The 16,810-nt window shown below is 54.7% G+C and overlaps 1 non-coding gene across 1 annotated transcript; it reads left to right on the forward strand.

Moving 5' to 3' along the window:
- Nucleotides 1-2,227: 2,227 nt before the first annotated feature.
- TRNAK-CUU (transfer RNA lysine (anticodon CUU)) lies at nucleotides 2,228-2,300 on the forward strand. The gene has a single exon. It is a non-coding gene; the product is annotated as a tRNA-Lys (tRNA).
- Nucleotides 2,301-16,810: the final 14,510 nt, after the last annotated feature.

The following is a 16,810-nucleotide window of genomic DNA, read 5'->3' on the forward strand; positions in this document are numbered from 1 at the left end:
GCGAGTTGCTCATATGAGCTAAGGTGAAGGGAGGGGTGAACAACCGACAAGATGACCCAGGGGAGTGGAGAACACTGGTTCGCCACCGGGACCGGGTCAGGGAGTGGCCGCCGAACTACGGGGTAGCTGGGCGCGATGGTTGGCGCAGAATCGAGCGCACGTGGGGGGCAACTTCTGTCATCGCGCTCCCCCGAGCGCTCAGCTCCCCGTTTCCCGCCGGCCCGCACTCACATGACTGAAGGTCCGGTAGTGACGAAAAGGTTACTCGCTTTCGTAACCTGGGTGATCGGCGCGGAGGGAGAGGTTCACCGTTGATGTTCGTGAGCGATCGGCAGCTGGAGGTCCAGTGCCGTCCCTTCCCGCACCTACGACACAAGGTTTTGGGTAAGTCGGGTGTGGATTGAGACAATTGGGGACAATGTTTTTTAAAGTGTCCCTTCTCCCCACACTCAAAGCAATGGTTAGGACCAGAAAATGCGGCAGCCAATAGACGTGCTTTATGGGAGTTCGATCCTATATTTTTGCACGCTTCTATCATCTCTAGTAGAGTGGGATCTTTCAAAAGCTTAAGTGCTTTCTGGCAGTCCTCGTTAGCCTTTTCGATGAGCAATTTATTAAATAGAATTTCTTGGCATTCTTTTTGAGGAACTTGCCGGGACAAGTCAGGGGACATTCCTGACACCCTCACCCAACACCTCATCCCTGTAATTTAAACTAAGAAGGGAGGAATAACATCTGGAAGTGTTGAGAAACCCGATTAACATCATGGGACTCACACTCTTTACCTCCCAGAGATTCGTTTACCGCCGTCTCAAAGACTTTGTAACAGAGCACGGTCACCCGCTTGATAAGAAATCAGCGAAAGCTCTCGCCAGATGGCTTGACCGCAATGGTCACCAAGTTAGCGATAATACGTCATTTGATAAGTGGCAAGCCATCGGGTTCCAGCTATGGCGGGAGAGCGGCAAGGGTGACCGGTTCGCTAAGGGGGCGCTTATAGCCTGGAGGCTTGTTCTGATGGTGCTTCAGCACCAGATGATGAGCAAGAACATCAGCAATAACATCCAAGGTGCTGAATCCTCCAAGTTGATAGAAGAAAATAAACCAAGTGCAGAGAAGGACATAGAAAACACGGGCAAGGACACTAAGAGTACTGGCACTGACACCTTCCACTCAGACAAGGACACTGCAAGTTTCCATCAAAATGGAGGGAGGGAAAAGAAGGACATCAGCTGTACTGCACAAGATGGCGGGCGGGAGACGGACAGCGAGTCCCAAGATGGCGGGAGGGCGCGAAGAAGAGGATCGCGGTGATTTCGAAATGGCGTCGAGGAGGCGGGGCCCCGGGTTTCGTGGGAAAAATCGACGCAGGAAAAGCAGAGGCGGGCACTTGTAATTCCACCCACAGCGCCGCCTCCGCGAGTGGAGCCCCTTCCCAGACACGCCTTCTTCTACACTCACCTCCACCACTCCAGTCTCCTCCCCAGAGCCATCTCCCTCCCGGAAACCACGGGGTGCAGTGGGCGGGGCAAGGGCAAAGGCCCAGGTCAACATCCGCCAAGATGGCCGCGCCTGTAAGGCCCAGGCCACCGAGGCCTACCCCGCCTGCCGGCATCCTCACTCCGATTGTCACTGGGCGCTGTACTCCCCGGAAGAGCCATCTGCCGCTCCGGATATCTGGAGAGCCTTCCGGGAGGAGGCGGCATGCGCCAAAGACACGGAGTTTTTACGGGCTTTTTCCGTATACAATGACGAGGGTAAAGCACCCGAATGGCATCCAATTTCGTACCCCATGCTGAAAGATATAAAGAAAGCCATTGTGGAGTATGGGTTGGGCGCCCCCTTTACCCTGGGGCTACTTGAATCCTTTTTCTTGGCTTATGCATTAATTCCATTTGACATAAGGGCAGTGATGGGAGGATTGTGAACAACCGTACAAGCCTCTGTTTTTGAGGCGGAGTGGAGAAAGCGAGTAGTAACCTTTGTGAAGAGGAGAGGCATCCCCCCACTGCAAGCCATAGACGTGCTTTATGGTGAGGGAGATTACGCTCGTAGAGGGGATCAAGCACGATTGGATCCTAAATTGTTAGACGAATCTAAAGAATTGACATTAGAGGCTGTAAAGAAGGTGGCCGACACTTATGTGCTGACCCTCTCCTTTACAATGATTAATGAGGGCCCGAAAGAACAATTTACAGATTTCATAACTCGGCTGAAAGAGGCTATTGCCCGGCTAACTCAGTCGGTAGAGCATGAGACTCTTAATGTCAGGGTCGTGGGTTCGAGCCCCACGTTGGGCGCCACTTGCCACGACCCGCGGGGAAAAGGAATGGGGACACAGCACTGCAAAAAGGGTTCGGGACACAGCAGAGGTCCGGCGAAGCAATGCTGATTTTATTGGGGGTAACAGTAACGTATATAGGGCAGGTTCAAGGGTGGAGTTTGGACTAGGGAGGAGTATAAGACTGACAACTCAGGGATGAATGTGATTGGGTAACCGGGCAAGGAGGGGAGGAGTTTTGATGTAACCGGGGTTGTAACTTCTGCGCCATGCTTGAAATTGTTCCCACTCAGCTTTATGTTCTCCAACACTGGGCAGGCTGGGAATTGAGTGGAACCATGGAAAAACCCTTGTTAGAGAGAAAATTGGGTGACCCGAGTCCTGGATGCTTTTAGGAAAGAGGTCTGAACATTTCTTGACTAATGGAAGGGCTGACTTTTTTATTCTTGACCTTTCCAGTTCTCCATTTGGGGGCAGGATGTCCTCTGGGCCAATGTTTTGTTCCCTTTGCAGTGAGTGCAGCCTCAGAGGGCTGAGCCCTCTCTGGCTGGGCTTGGCCTCTCCTGCAGAGACTCAGGCCTGGCTGGGCTGCCCCAGGCAGACGCTGCAGGAAGAAGAGCTCAGGCCGCCTGGGTCTGGTGTCCCTGGGGCTCAGCCTGTGCCCCATTGCTGGGCAGGGGCTGAGCCCCACCTCTGCCTCGGGGCCTTGGCCAAAGGGCTGCCAAGGAAGAGGCCCAGGAGCCTTGGGGCCTGCCCAGCTTTCCTCCTCCCTGGGGGCTGTCAGACCTCCCCTGACACCGTGTGGGCCCAAGGCCTTGCTGGCTTCGCGCTCACGGCCCGCCGGCACCATCCCAGCGGCCTGACCCCCCTCCTTCCCCTCTCTCCAGCCTCTCCTGCCTTTTCTGGCAAGGGGCCAGCCAAGGCAAACCCCGGTTCTCAGCAATGGCACCTGTGGCGCGGCTGCAAGGCTCCAGTGGGCCAGGCAAGAGCAGGAGCACCGAGAGCCTGAGGAGCCAGGAGATGCCCTGGCTGGGCATGGTGCTGCTGCGGGACGAGCTGACACCTCTGCACAGTCTCTGCCCGTCCCTGCCAGCCGACTTCTGCCCAGGCTCTAGGCACGGGGACGCAGCACTGACACTTTTCAGCCCCCGCGCTGTTCCACAGAGGTTGTGATGTCACAAGGCCCTTGCCTGGCAGCCAGGAGATGGGCAAGGCAAGGCAAGGATGGAGCCTCTGAGCCACCAGCACGCTGTCCCCAAAGGCTGGGGTGGCACAGAAGCCCAGAGTCCCTGAGCTTGGCAGAGACTTGTGAGATCAACCGGCGTCCAGCCTACGCCCCATCCCCAGCACGTCAAGCAGAGCACGGCACTCAGTGCCATGGCCAGTCTTTGCTTAAACACCTCCAGGGACGGTGACTCCACCACCTCCCTGGGCAACCCAAAAAGGTCTGAGGCATCATACCACTTCTTTTACAGTTCTATCACAACTTTTTATAAGTCAATCATATTATATTATAGAGCTCCATTTCTATGTTGGTTATGTACACCTTTTATATATCTTTATATACCTTTTATATACCTTTATATACTTTTTATATACACTCTTTCTGATCCAGGCCAGCCTGCCCTTGGCCTTCTTGCCCACCCGGGCACCCGCTGGCTCAGGTTCAGCCTCTGTCCACCAGCACCCCCAGGGCCTCTCCCACGGGGACCCTTTGCAGCTCCTCTGCCCCCGGCCTGGAGCTGCAGGGGGTTATTGTGGCCACAGGCCCCAAAGGCACCAAAGGCACTCTTGAACCTCATGCCCACGGGCTCGGCCCAGAGGTCCAGCCTGTCCAGGTCCCTCTGCACAGCCTTCCTGCCCTCCAGCACATCCACACTGCAAGCCAGCCTGGGGTCCGCTGCCAATTTGCTCCTGGAAGACTCAATGCCCTCCTGCACATCCCCACAAAAAATAGGCAACAGGACTGGGCCTGTTACCCAACAAGTTCTAGTGCTTGACAAAGGAGCCCACCCAGCAGTGGGGAGAAACTGCTGGCAGGAGATTGAATGGGGGCAAGAGACAATGGATGATGGACAAGTTCTGGGCCATGGCCATTTGTTAGAAAAACAAAGCAAAAGTTTAAGGCCTGCCATATTTCAGTGGTCAGAGACATGGCAGAGAAATCTATTTTTGGGACCTGGACACCAAGAAGGCAGAATTTCTAAACCACAAAGACCCTTAGAGAAACCAGAGATGAAGGCAAAACTAACACAGACAGTTACTGAGGCTCTCCCTATCTAGGAAAAAGAATAGAAAAGGACAAAAACTGTGGACTAAGCCTCATGCAAAGTGAGAAATCAAGAGTCAATAAAAGAGAGAATAAGAATTCCTGCAGAGAACTGGTAAGCCAATGGACAGGAATTCGTTTGTCTGCTAAAATGTAAAAAGAGTTAAAAGTTTTGAGAACTGATGTACAGGTGTTAGAGAGCAATTCCTGTGTCCCTTCAGTGCTGAATGAAGTAGGGTCACCTCTGGAACCCAACCAACTGCTCAGAGATTTTATTCCCCGGCTTTCGCTGACAGTTTCTGGGGACCCACATGAGACAAAGCAGCGCCGACAGGGCAGAGCAGAGGAATCGTTGGCCCTGCAGCGTGTACCAAAGGAGTTTTGGGGAGATCTTCCAATTCCCTGGTCTGGGGAGTTCACCACGCCTTCTTTTGTGAGAAAAAGAACAGGCCATGAATTTTGGGTACTTGATTTTAAGGCCTTTTGCCTGCACATAAGGCACAGCAATGGGAAGGAGGCAGCGTGAGGCTGAGAGGTTTCTGTCATGGTTTGTGGGCTTGGGTGAGATTGGGCCAGAATTACAGGACACCTGTAAAATCTGGGCTTTGGGAAAGGTTGGGGAGGGTTGGGAAAGGTGTTCAAAGGGTGGTTTTGCCTGAGGTGTTAAACATGGGAGCGGGTCTGTCTTCCCAATTCCCAAGAGAAGAGATCCCAGAAAGCTCCCATGCAGGTTGTGTTTTAAGGAACAGAAGAGACCAAGGGTAAGGGGTTTCTTTCCTGGAGGGAAGGGCTGTCGTTCACTTGCAGGAGCCCTGCGCTGAAATTGCCAGTCTGACTGCCCAAACTGAACACAGCTGAAGATTCCTGCCAGACAAAAGGTGGCAGGAAAGAAAGCTCTTGCTGCCCATGGAGTGCCCAGGGTGGCCCCGCAACTGCATGTGAAACCCGAAGGTTCCAGGCTTTCTTTCCTGGGGGAAAGGCCGTGACATCCCAAAGAGTCCTGTGGCAGACAGGTGGGGCTGCACTGTGGGGGTGTGAGGTGTTGGTTCTTTGGTTTCCAGGGGCTATTCCAGAATGGAGAGGACAGACTGTGACATCACAAAGGGGCCCATGGCACACGGGTTGGGCTGCATTCTGACCTTGTGGGGTGTTGGTTCTTTGGTTGCCAGGGCCCATTCCAGAATGGAGAGGACAGGCTGTGACATCACAAAGGAGCCCTTGGCACACGGGTGGGGTTGAACTGTCTCATGGTGGGGGCTTGGTTCTTTGGTTTCCAGAGGCTATTCTGGAATGGAGACGATAGGCCAGAATGGATAGGACAACAAAAGGGCCCAAAGCACATGGGTTGGTCTGCACTATGGTGTGGGGTGTTGGTTCTTTGGTTTCCAGGGCCTATTCTGGAATGGAGAGGACAGGCTGTGACAAGAAGTGCCTGTCAGAACTGCAAAGACAGACGTACAAGAATCTTCTGTGGGCATATTCTCTGTTCTGCCCCGCAGACCCTTGTGTTGGGGTGAAAACACAGCCTCTCTGCTTCCCTCTCCTGAGGGACTTTTTCTTAGACATCCCTTTCCCCTACACTCCTTTCAAAAGCCCTCCTGGCAATTCCCAAGCCTGTACCCAGCTCTCATCCCCTGTCTGTCCTCTTCCCAATCCCCTGGTCAATCCCAACATCCCAGGACAGGGATCCCAGTTGCTTGGCTGCACTCCCACCTAGTTCCATATGCTGGGCCATGATATCCCAGCACTGGAGCAGCCAGGTCAGCAGGGGCTCTCCCAGCTGGAGGCTGAAATCTTTTCACATCTCTCACAGCTCAGCCGGGGATGGGGATCTGGTGATTATCTCTGGCCCTGCCTCTTGCTCCTGTTCTGAGGGCTCTGCTTCCCCTTCCTCCCTCACTAACTGAGCTGATTTGGTCTTGGATTTCTTCTGTAGAGGGGCAGCTGCTACTGGCACAGGTTGTTCCTCTGCAGTTTGAGTGGCCACAGCACCTCTTGGTCTCCTTTCCTCCTCCTCCCCCTGAGGGCACTGGGTCTTAGTTAAACAAGATTACAACTTAGAAATTAAGAGACTTCAGGTGGAAGTGTGGAAAAGGAAAAGAAACAGCTTATTATTAAGAAAATCTGAATAAACAACAAATGGTGCAACCAAAAACTTTCAGAAGAAACAAAACAAAGTCCCAAATCCCCAGGTGTGGGGGAGAAACTGTCCCGGCAGTTCAAAGCTCTCTCAGCCCCGTGTGCTCGCAGCCAGCAGTGAAGGAGTCCCTTTTCCCAGGGCAGTCCCCAAAGCAGAACACCTCGCTCCCAGATGGGTCGGGCTCTCTCTCTCTCTCTCTCTCGGTCGTTCTCCACGAGGTGTCCCGTGGGGAAAAAACTTCCTCTCAGGAAAAGAGAACAAGGTGGCCAAAATCAGCTCCCGCTCTGTCCGGTCCCGGACAAACCCCAAAAGCCCCCGAACAAAGGACCCCCCGCCCTCCCCGCGGCCACCGCGGTGTCCCCGAGAGCCGCCCTCCCCCCACTGCCCCTGCCCAGCGCCTGCGGCTCCGCTCCAACCCACCCCATCCCGGGAGACACAGATGGGAATGGGGGGACACTGGGAAACAATTCCAACACCTCTTTTCAAACCTCTGACACCTGGTTCCCAGACATTCCCAAAGAAGGGGCTTCCCGTGGCCTCGAGCCAGGGACCCACCTTTGTATTGAACCAACTCCTGGAGAGACACGTTCCCATCCCTGTCCCCATTCCCATTCCTGGGGTTCCCATCCCTGTCCCCATTCCCATTCCTGGGGTTCCCATCCCTGTTCCCATTCCCAATTCCTGCTGTGCCAACCTGCTCCCAGTGTCCCCATCCCTGTCCCCACTATCCCTATCCTGGTCTCCCATGTCCCCATTCCCATTTCCGGTGTCTCAAATCCCAATCCTGGTGACTCCAACCTGCTCCCAGTGTCCCCATTCCCATTCCTGGAGTTCCCATGCCCATTCCTGCTGTCCCCAACCTGCTCCCCCTGTCCCCATCCCTGTCCCCAGTGTCCCTATCCCAACCCTCCTGTCCCCATTCCTATCCCTGGTTCCCACAGAGGAACTGCCCGATGCCGGAGGAGGAGCCAGGATTTCTTGCCCAAAGCAGGAGATTTTCACACCCAAATTAAAGCCTCAGGAATAATTGTGGTCCTGGGTTTCACACGGGAAAAAGTAGGAAGTTGATCCATGGGGAAGAGCCGCAGGGGGGCCGGGGTGGGTGGGAGCAGCGGGATGAGCTCTGCCAGCAGCTCCTGCCTTTCCGCAGGGAGAGGGAAGGGGCGGATCCAGCTCCAGGATTGGTCAGGTTGTAATTCCTGCTGGGATGAGAGCGGGGAAAGGAGTCACCATGTCCCTGTTCCCATCCTAGGGGATAGATCTGGCTGTGGAGCCCAGGGAGAGTAGGAACCTCTCCAGAATCCCACCTGATCCTGCTTTGTCCATCCCACCCCAATCCCACTCCATCCATCCCACCCTAATGCCACTCCAGAATCCAGCCCTGATCCCAGTCCACAATTCCACCTGATCCCACTCTGGAATCCTGCCCTGAGCTGCAATCCCCTTCCAATCCCACTGCAGCCATTAGGCCCCCATTCCCCTCTGGAATCCCGGCATCCATCCTGGGATCCCTGCACAGAGGATCTGGATCCACACACGCTGCTGGGACTCACTGGTGGGCGCGGGGTCGTATCCATTCCCCTCCCTCTTCCCTATGGAAAGAAAGTGGGATCAGCACCCGTGGCACAGGATCCCCGGAATGCTGCCGGGCGGATCCGTGCCCCTTGCCGACCCCCATCCCGGGAGTTACCGGATCGGAGCTTCCAGACACCGACTGCCACGAGGCCGATGATGATGATGATGGCAGCGATGACAGACACAGTGTCCTAGTTAGAACAGCTGGGACCGATTCCTCACTGGATGGGTGTAGCCCAAAAGTGTGTATTCTATGGCCTTCCATGCCATTTTCCCAGGAACTGTTGTTGGGGGGGGGGTCTGCAGGGTGGGGGGGGTGTTCCTGTCCTCATACCCTTTTATGGAATTCCCTGCTCTGAGCATCCTCATATCGTTTTATGGAATTCCCTGCTCTGAGCATTCTTATATCCTTTTATGGAATTCCCTGCTCTGAGGGAAGAACTAGGCATCCTTTTATGGAATTCCCCACTCTGAGGAAACGACTGACCATTCCTGCCTGAACTGGAGAATATATAAACCTGGAGTTTCAGAACCTTTCCACCACTAGTGGGATCCAGAGGAAGGCTGCAGCTCAGCACTCTCAACCAGACTGAGACCACCACCCTCAACTGGACTGCAATCACCACTTCTGACCAGACTGCAACAGCTCTCCCACCAGCAGGTTTTTTCCCCTCTCCCTTTACTTTGGACTCAGGGGGGGGGCAAGGAAAACCACTTTGTTCATGCCCCAGGGTACTGGGTTATACATTTGGGTTTTGTGGGTTAAAATCAATTGCTTGTCTGTATAATCAGACTTATTGGGCAAGGGGGGCCCAAGGGGGGCCCAAGAAGGGCCCAAGGGGGGCCCAAGGAGGCTGGTCCAGGGGGGGAAGGGCTGCAGGGGGCGGATCCCGGAGGAGGAAACTCGCCAAAAGCGGCGGCCCAGCCGAGGGAGGAGCCGAGCGGGAGCACAAAGAAGAGCAGCCAAAAGGTCCTGGCGGTGGCTGGGCAATGGCGGGGGGGGCGAGAGCGGTTTGGGGGCCCCCGTGAGAGCCGGGGGGGAACCCCGGTAGCCGCGGAGTGGGGAGAGCGGAGAGGGGCGATCCCGGAGCTGGGGGACCCCCGGAATGCTGGAGGGGGGGGAGCAGAGAGGGAGCGCCGGGCCCCTTAAGCGGGGGTCCCGGAGAGGGGGAAGGCCTTGGAGTGTGGAGAGGAGGGGGGGCCTTGAGGCGGGGTGGGAGCCGAGAGCGCCAAGAGGTTTGCGAGGGTGGGAGCCGAGAGAGGAGGGTCGGCCGGCCCCGGGAGGCAGAGTGGGGAGAAGTGAGCCCTGGGACCCCCCTGGCAACACTCAAGGGGACCCCGGAGAGTGGGAACCCCCCGGAGCCGCGGGACCCCCGGCAGCCCGGAGAAGGGGGACCCCCAATGCAGGCAGAAGTGCCATCAGGCCAGACAGGGGGGACCCCCCTAACCCCAGAGAGCAGAGAGGGGGAACTCCTTGGAGGGGTTTTTTAGCTGAATGTTGGTGTTTTGGGGGTTTTTATGGACACAAGATGCCCGGTGAGTCCTAGAGCTGGACTTGGGCAGGAGGAACCCCCAAGGCAAAGCACTCACCCCTTGTTTTCCCCCCCCATCAGGATTTCTGCTTCCCAAAGCTTGGGCGGATGGAGGAGGAGGCTGCGAGGAAGAGGAAGATGCCTTGGGCCCCCCAGGCAGGTGAGGAGGAAGTCAGTGCCCCTTTGGGTGGGTCTTTTGTCTTTTGTGGCCGTCCTGCCGGGACCGGAGTTGGGGGGATGTCCTTGGGCTTCCCTGTGGGCCGGAGGCAAATCCCCTGCGTGTCCTTGTTGGTTCCTGCCCCAGGCCCCGAGGTGAGGCCGGAGAGCGCGGAGGACAAATCCCCCCGGCAGAGCCTGGTGGGAGAGGCCGTTTTGAAGGGCTCCCCGGCGCAGGAAGGCAGCGGGGAGGAAAAGGGCCGGAGATGCCCCCGCAGGAGGGGCTGCAAAGCCAGCCCAGGGGGCTGTGAGGAGGAAAGAGCCAGCGTGTGCCGGGAAGGCGGCCGGAGCTTGAGGCGGAGCTGCGAGCTGGTGGTCCCTGAGCAGCCTCCCAGCAGGGAAAAGCACTTCAGGTGCTTGGAATGTGGGAAGAGCTTCAGCAAGAGATCCAGCCTCCTCAGCCACCAGCGCATCCACAGTGGAGAACGGCCCTACACGTGTGAGGAGTGTGGGAAAAGCTTTAGGCATAGATCCAACCTCCACACCCACCGTCGCATCCACAGTGGGGAACGGCCCTACACGTGTGGTGAGTGTGGGAAGAGCTTCAGGCACAGCTCTACCCTCCACAACCACCGTCGCATCCACAGTGGAGAAAGGCCCTACATGTGTGAGGAATGTGGGAAGAACTTCAATCAGATCTCCGCCCTGCTCCGACACCAGATGATCCACAGCGGGAAAGGCCCTACATGTGTCAGGAATGTGGGAAGAGCTACACACAGAGCTCCCACCTGCTCCGACACCAGATGATCCACAGTGGGAACGGCCCTACACGTGTGCGGAGTGTGGGAAGAGCTTCAGGGACAGCTCCAGCCTTTGCAAACACCGTTGCATCCACACCAGGGAATGGCCCTACAAGTGCTTGGAATGTGGAAAGATCTTCAGCACAAGCACCAAGCTGCTCAGCCACCAGCACATCCCCACTGGGGAACAGCCCTACACGTGTAGCGAACGTGGGACAGCTCCACCCTCTACACCCACCTTCGCATCCACATCAGGGAGAGGCCTCACAAGTGTGGGGAGTGTGGGAAGAGCTTCAGGGACAGCTCTGCCTTGACCTCCCACCAACGGACCCACCGGTAAGAGAAGCCCCGAGTGCCCCGACTGCGGGAAGAGCTTCGGCCGCTGCTCCAACTCCATCAGCCATGGGAGGACCCGCGTTGGATGATCCACAGGGACCCCCGTTGGGCACAGACCTGGTGTGCTGGTTTAAAGGTAAACCAGCAGGGGAAATGACAGCGGTGACCCCTAGAATGGGATGGAACACCTGGACTGGGAATGAAAATGCCTGGAATGGGAATGGGGACATCAGGAATGGGATGGGGACAATAGCAATGGGATGGGAACACCAGGAATGGAAATGGGAACACCTGGAATGGGAATGGGGACTTTGGGAGCAAACTGGGGACACTAGGAATGGGAATGGGGGCAGCAGGAATGGGAATGGGGACACGTGGAATGGGGAAGGAACACCTGGAATGGGAATGGGAACACCTGGAATGGAAATGGGGACACCAGGAATGGGAATGGGAACACCTGGAACTGGAATGGAAACACCTGGAATGGGAATAGGAACACCTGGAATAGGAATGGGGGCAGCAGGAATGGGAATGGAAACACCTGGAATGGGAATGGGGACACCTGGAATGGAAATGGGGACACCTGGAATTGGAATGGAGACACGTGGAATGGGAACACCTGGAATGGGAATGGGAACACCTGGAACTGGAATGGAAACACCTGGAGTGGGAACACCTGGAATGGGAATAGGAACACCTGGAATGGAAATGGGGACACCTGGAATTGGAATGGAGACACCTGGAATGGGAACACTAGTAATGGGAATGGGAACACCTGGAATGGAAATGGGGACACCAGGAATGGGAATGGGAACACCAGGAATTGGAATGGAGACATCTGGAATTGGAATGGGAACACCTGGAATGGAAATGGGGACACCAGGAATGGGAATGGGAACACCAGGAATGGAAATGGGGACACCTGGAACTGGAATGGAAACACCTGGAGTGGGAACACCTGGAATGGGAATGGGGACACCAGGAATGGGAATGGAAACATTGGGAATGGGAATGGGAACATCAGGAGCAGGTTGGGGACACCAGGAATGGGAATGGGATCACCTGGGATTGGAATGGGGACACCTGGAATGGGAATGGGAACATTGGGAGCAGACTGAGCACACCAGGAATTGGCAGGGGGACACCTGGAATGAGAATGGGAACACCTGGAATGGGAATAGGGAAAACAGAGGTGGGATGGGAACACCTGGAATGGGAATGGGGACAATAGGAATGGGAACGGAGATACCTGGAATATGAATGGGAACACCAAGAACTGGGAATGGGGAAAACAGGAGTGGGATGGGAACACCAGGAATGGGAGGAGCGACAATAGGAATGGGAATGGGGACACCTAGAATGGGATGGAACACCTGGAAAGGGAATTGGAACACATGGAATGGGAATGGGAACACATGGAATGGGAATGGGAACACATGGAATGGGAATGGGAACTCCTGGAATGGGAATGTGGACACCTGGAATGGGATGGGAACAACTAGAATGGGATGGGAACACCTGGAACAGGAATGCAAACCCGTGGAATGGGAATGGGAACAGCCGGGCCCGGGCTGTGTCCCTGGGGAAACAGGAGGCCAGGCCCAAAAGAGTTAACTAAGAAATTGGGGCCTGCTAACAAGCTACCAACATCCAAGAGCATCTGTGCTCGTTCTGTTCTACTGACTGGAGCAAAGCTTCAGAGAATAGTACAGGAACATGTCCTAGGCCTCGAGGGGATAAATTAGAGAGACAGCAGGATCAGGGAGACATTGGAATAGGAGGAATAGGCCGGGAGCCAGGGCTTTTTCCAAGCTTCAGTGAGCGGGTCAAGAAGAATGGAAGAGAAGGAAGGTCAAGCTGAGGAAGATGAGTTGAAGCCCCCAGAGCCATGGAGGAAGAGTGGAAGTACCCTCAGGATTGAGGGCCAAGAGAAACACCGCCCCAAGCCCCGCCTGAGCTCCACCTCTACTCCGCCTGTTATTAATATGCAGAGATAGATGTTGTAATCACTTGAATATGCATTTAATCCTAGCTGAAGATTGTAGAAAAATGCTGATTTTGTGTGAAGCCTTCCAGCAAGTTTGTCCAGCGCCAGCTGGCTTGCTCCCAACGTTGAATAAACAAATCCCTTGCTGCTTAAAGATAAAAAAGTCTCTGAGCAGTTTCTCGGACCGATTTTTCGTATTCAGCGCCCAGTCAGTCCCAGGATGATCCCAGTCACTCCTGGTCTCTCCCAGTTGCTCCCAGTTTCCTCCATGTGGTCCCACTCATTCCTAGTTGTCCCCAGAAGCTTCCAGCATGATCCCAGTTGCTCACAGCCACTTCCAGTCATCCCCAGTTGCTTCCAGTATGATCCCAATCACCTCCTGCATGATCCCACTCACTCCTGCTATGATCCCAAGATGACCCCAGTCACCCTCAGTGTGGTCTCAGTTGCTCCCAGCATGGGCCAAGCTCTCAGTTGCCCCTAGCACAGATCCAGTCACTCCAAGTATGATCCCAGTCCTCCCTCCTGACAGTCCCAGTCAATCCCAGTTGCTTCTATTGTAGATCCAGTCACTCACAGTTCCTTCCAGTTGCCCCCAGCCTGGTCCTAATTCCCCTTCACGTAGTCCCAGTCACTCCCAGTATGGTCCCAGTCACCCCCACCATGGTTGCAGACACTCCCAGGATATCCCAGTAGAGCCCTCAGCATGCTCCTAGTCCTTCCCAGTCACTCCCAGATGCCCCAGTAACATTCCAGTTTCCACCAGTATGATCCCAGTGACTCCAAGGCACTCCCACTATATCCTATGTGGCCTCCAGTTGCTCCCAGTAGCTCTCAGTGTGGTTCCAGTTGCTCCCAGTCTGATCCCTGTTGCTCCAGTTCTGGTCCTGGAGGGTCCCAGTGTGCTCAGATCCTGCTCCCGGGGGGGTCCTGCTGGGTCCCAGTCCTGGTCCTGGTGTATCCTGGTGTCCTGGTCCTTCCCAGTCTGTCCCAGTCCATCCCAGTCAGTCCCAGTCCATCCCAGTCAGTCCCAATCCATCCCAGTCCCTTCCCAGTCGTTTCCCAGGTCCTGCCCCCCCGCCCCCCAAGATGCTGACGGGGTCGGGGCTCCGTCTTTGGCTTCGTCTCCCTGGGCCTGCCTGGAATGAAGGGGCCGCTGGGACACTGCGGGACCTCCTGAGACCAAAGGAACCCAGGGAGAATTTGGATACTCCTGGAATCAAGGCACAACTGGGACACTGCAGGGCCCTATGGAAAAAAAGGAACCTTGTGATACTGTGGAATTCATGGCAGGGAGAATATAAACTCCTGCAGGTGGCTGGGGCCAAACACAGACCAAAAGTTTCAGCATAAATTCCCCCTAGTACAGATAAACAAGCGCAGGGAAAGCCCCGCGTGCGCAGAAGAGATGCACTGACATAACCAAGAGGTGGGACTGAGGGCTCTGGCTGGGCGGTGCTGGCCACACCTGCCGAGGTTGAGGGGACTCAACTAATTGTATAAAAGCAGATAGCTCTTTTTTTGGAGGGGAGCAAGTTCCACATCAAGGACAACGTTGCCTTTGGCAGGGACACCTGCCAGTTTGTGAACTTACTGACTCTCCAAGGATGCAGCTTCTGCCATTGGTAATTACAGGCATTCTAGGTCAGTGAGATAACTTTATGGGCAACAGGTGGGTGACTGGGGGAGGTCATGCTGGGGGCTTATTTCTCTCTTCCTTCCTCTCCTTTGAGTGTGTTCGTTTTGTTGGCCACCTCTTGCTAATGAAGATCAGTTTTGTTGAGCTTTCAATGGTGTCGTGGTTTCAGCTTCAGTATGATCCGAACCCCTCCCCAATACAGCCAGCTAAAGGGACGGTGGGTTGACAGGCCCAGCTCTCTGAAAGATGAGTTGAGGGCTCTGAGCCAGAGAGGGGATGAGAGCCGGGTACAGGCTTGGGAATTGCTGGGAGGGCTTTTGAAAGGAGTGTAGGGGAAAGGGATGTCTAAGAACAAGTCCCTCAGGAGACAGAAGCAGAGAGGCTGAGTTTTCACCCCAACAAAAGGGTCTGCAGGGCAGAGCAGAGAATATGCCCACATAAGATTCTTGTGCGTCCGTCTTTGCAGTTCTGACAGGCACTTCTTGTCACAGCCTGTCTTCTCCATTCCAGAATGGGCCCTGGCAACCAAAGAACCAACGCCCTACAACCCCAAAGTGAAGCCCCACCTTTGTGCCCTGGGCCCCTTTGTGATGTCACAGCCTGTCCTCTCCATTCTGGAATAGCCCCTGGAAACCAAAGAACCAACACCTCACACCCCCACAGTGCAGCCCCACCTGTCTGCCACGGGACTCTTTGGGATGTCACGGCCTTTCCCCCAGGAAACAAAGCCTGGAACCTCCGAGTTTCACATGCAATTGGGGGAACACCCTGGGCACTCCATGGGCAGCAAGAGCTTTCTGTCCTGGCCCTTTTTGTCTGGCAGGAATCTTCAACTGTGTTCAGTTTGGGCAGTCAGACTGGCAATTTCAGTGCAGGGCTCCTGCAAGTGAACGACAGCCCTTCCCTCCAGGAAAGAAACCCCTTACCCTCGGTCTCTTCTCCTGTTCCTTAAAACACAACCTGCAGGGGAGCTTTCTGGGATCTCTTCTCTTGGGAATTGGGAAGACAGACCCGCTCCCATGTTTAACACCTCAGGCAAAACCACCCTTTGAACACCTTTCCCAACCCTCCCCAACCTTTCCCAAAGCCCAGATTTTACAGGTGTCCTGTAATTATGGCCCAATCTTACTGATATGGTTTGAAGCTGGCTCCCTGCCAAGTCTCCAAACCTCACCACCAGAGTTCCCCCCCCCCCAAACCTCAGGGAGAAGAGGGAGAAAAAAAAAACCTAAGAAAACCCAAAACGAGAGAGAGACAGCCAAAGTGAGATATATAAATATATTTACACTTATATACAATTAAAATAAGGGAAAGGGAAGGGGGAAGGGAAAAAGGAACAAAACCAAAATATTATATATATATAAATATCGCAATTAGCAGCCCAATATCTATCCACTAAAAAAGTTAGCAAAGAAATAGCTCACTACTCTCCTGGGACAACCGAGGGTCGCTCCGGAACGATCGCCGGCAACCTCTGTCTCCCAAGGTCGGCAAGGCCTAACCAGGCCTCGCTCCCCAACACGGCAGATCAACAGCAGGGAACCTGCACCTCCAAGCCGCCGGAAGGAAAGAGAGCGAAGGCCTCTCCTCCTTTCTTCTTATAGCCCAGCTTACGTAAAAATCGTAGGGAATACTGGGTAAATCTGGACCCTTCCTTGGTTACAAACTAGTCACCAAGGAAGGCCTAGCCCAAACCACCACATTCTCCACCCCTTATTCCATACTATTTTTACGTAACACCTATGTCTCACGTTCGCCTACATCCCGCGCGTATATATACACATATACATATATAGATATATACAGTCCTTGTTGGTCTTTCGGCGCAGTTGTCTCGTCGTTGGAAAATCAATACCAATGTCAGTTCAGTTCAGTCCAGATCTTTGGTCTCCTCAGTCACAATTACAGTTCTGATTTATGGCTGTTTCATCACTGGACTGTCTCATCACTGGATACCAGCACCAGCTTAGTTCAGGTCTCTCTCTCTCTCATCTGGTGACTGGCTTCCTGTGAAAACACAACTCAGGACATACAATCAGTTTTTCCCCAAGGCTAAATTTCCTTGAGGCACACACTGGATGACTCCATCCTTCCT

This window comes from Manacus candei, unplaced genomic scaffold, assembly GCF_025592945.1.
Source record: "Manacus candei isolate 608988 ecotype Guabito, Panama unplaced genomic scaffold, ASM2559294v1 h1tg000278l, whole genome shotgun sequence".
NCBI classification, from domain to species: Eukaryota; Metazoa; Chordata; class Aves; order Passeriformes; family Pipridae; genus Manacus; species Manacus candei.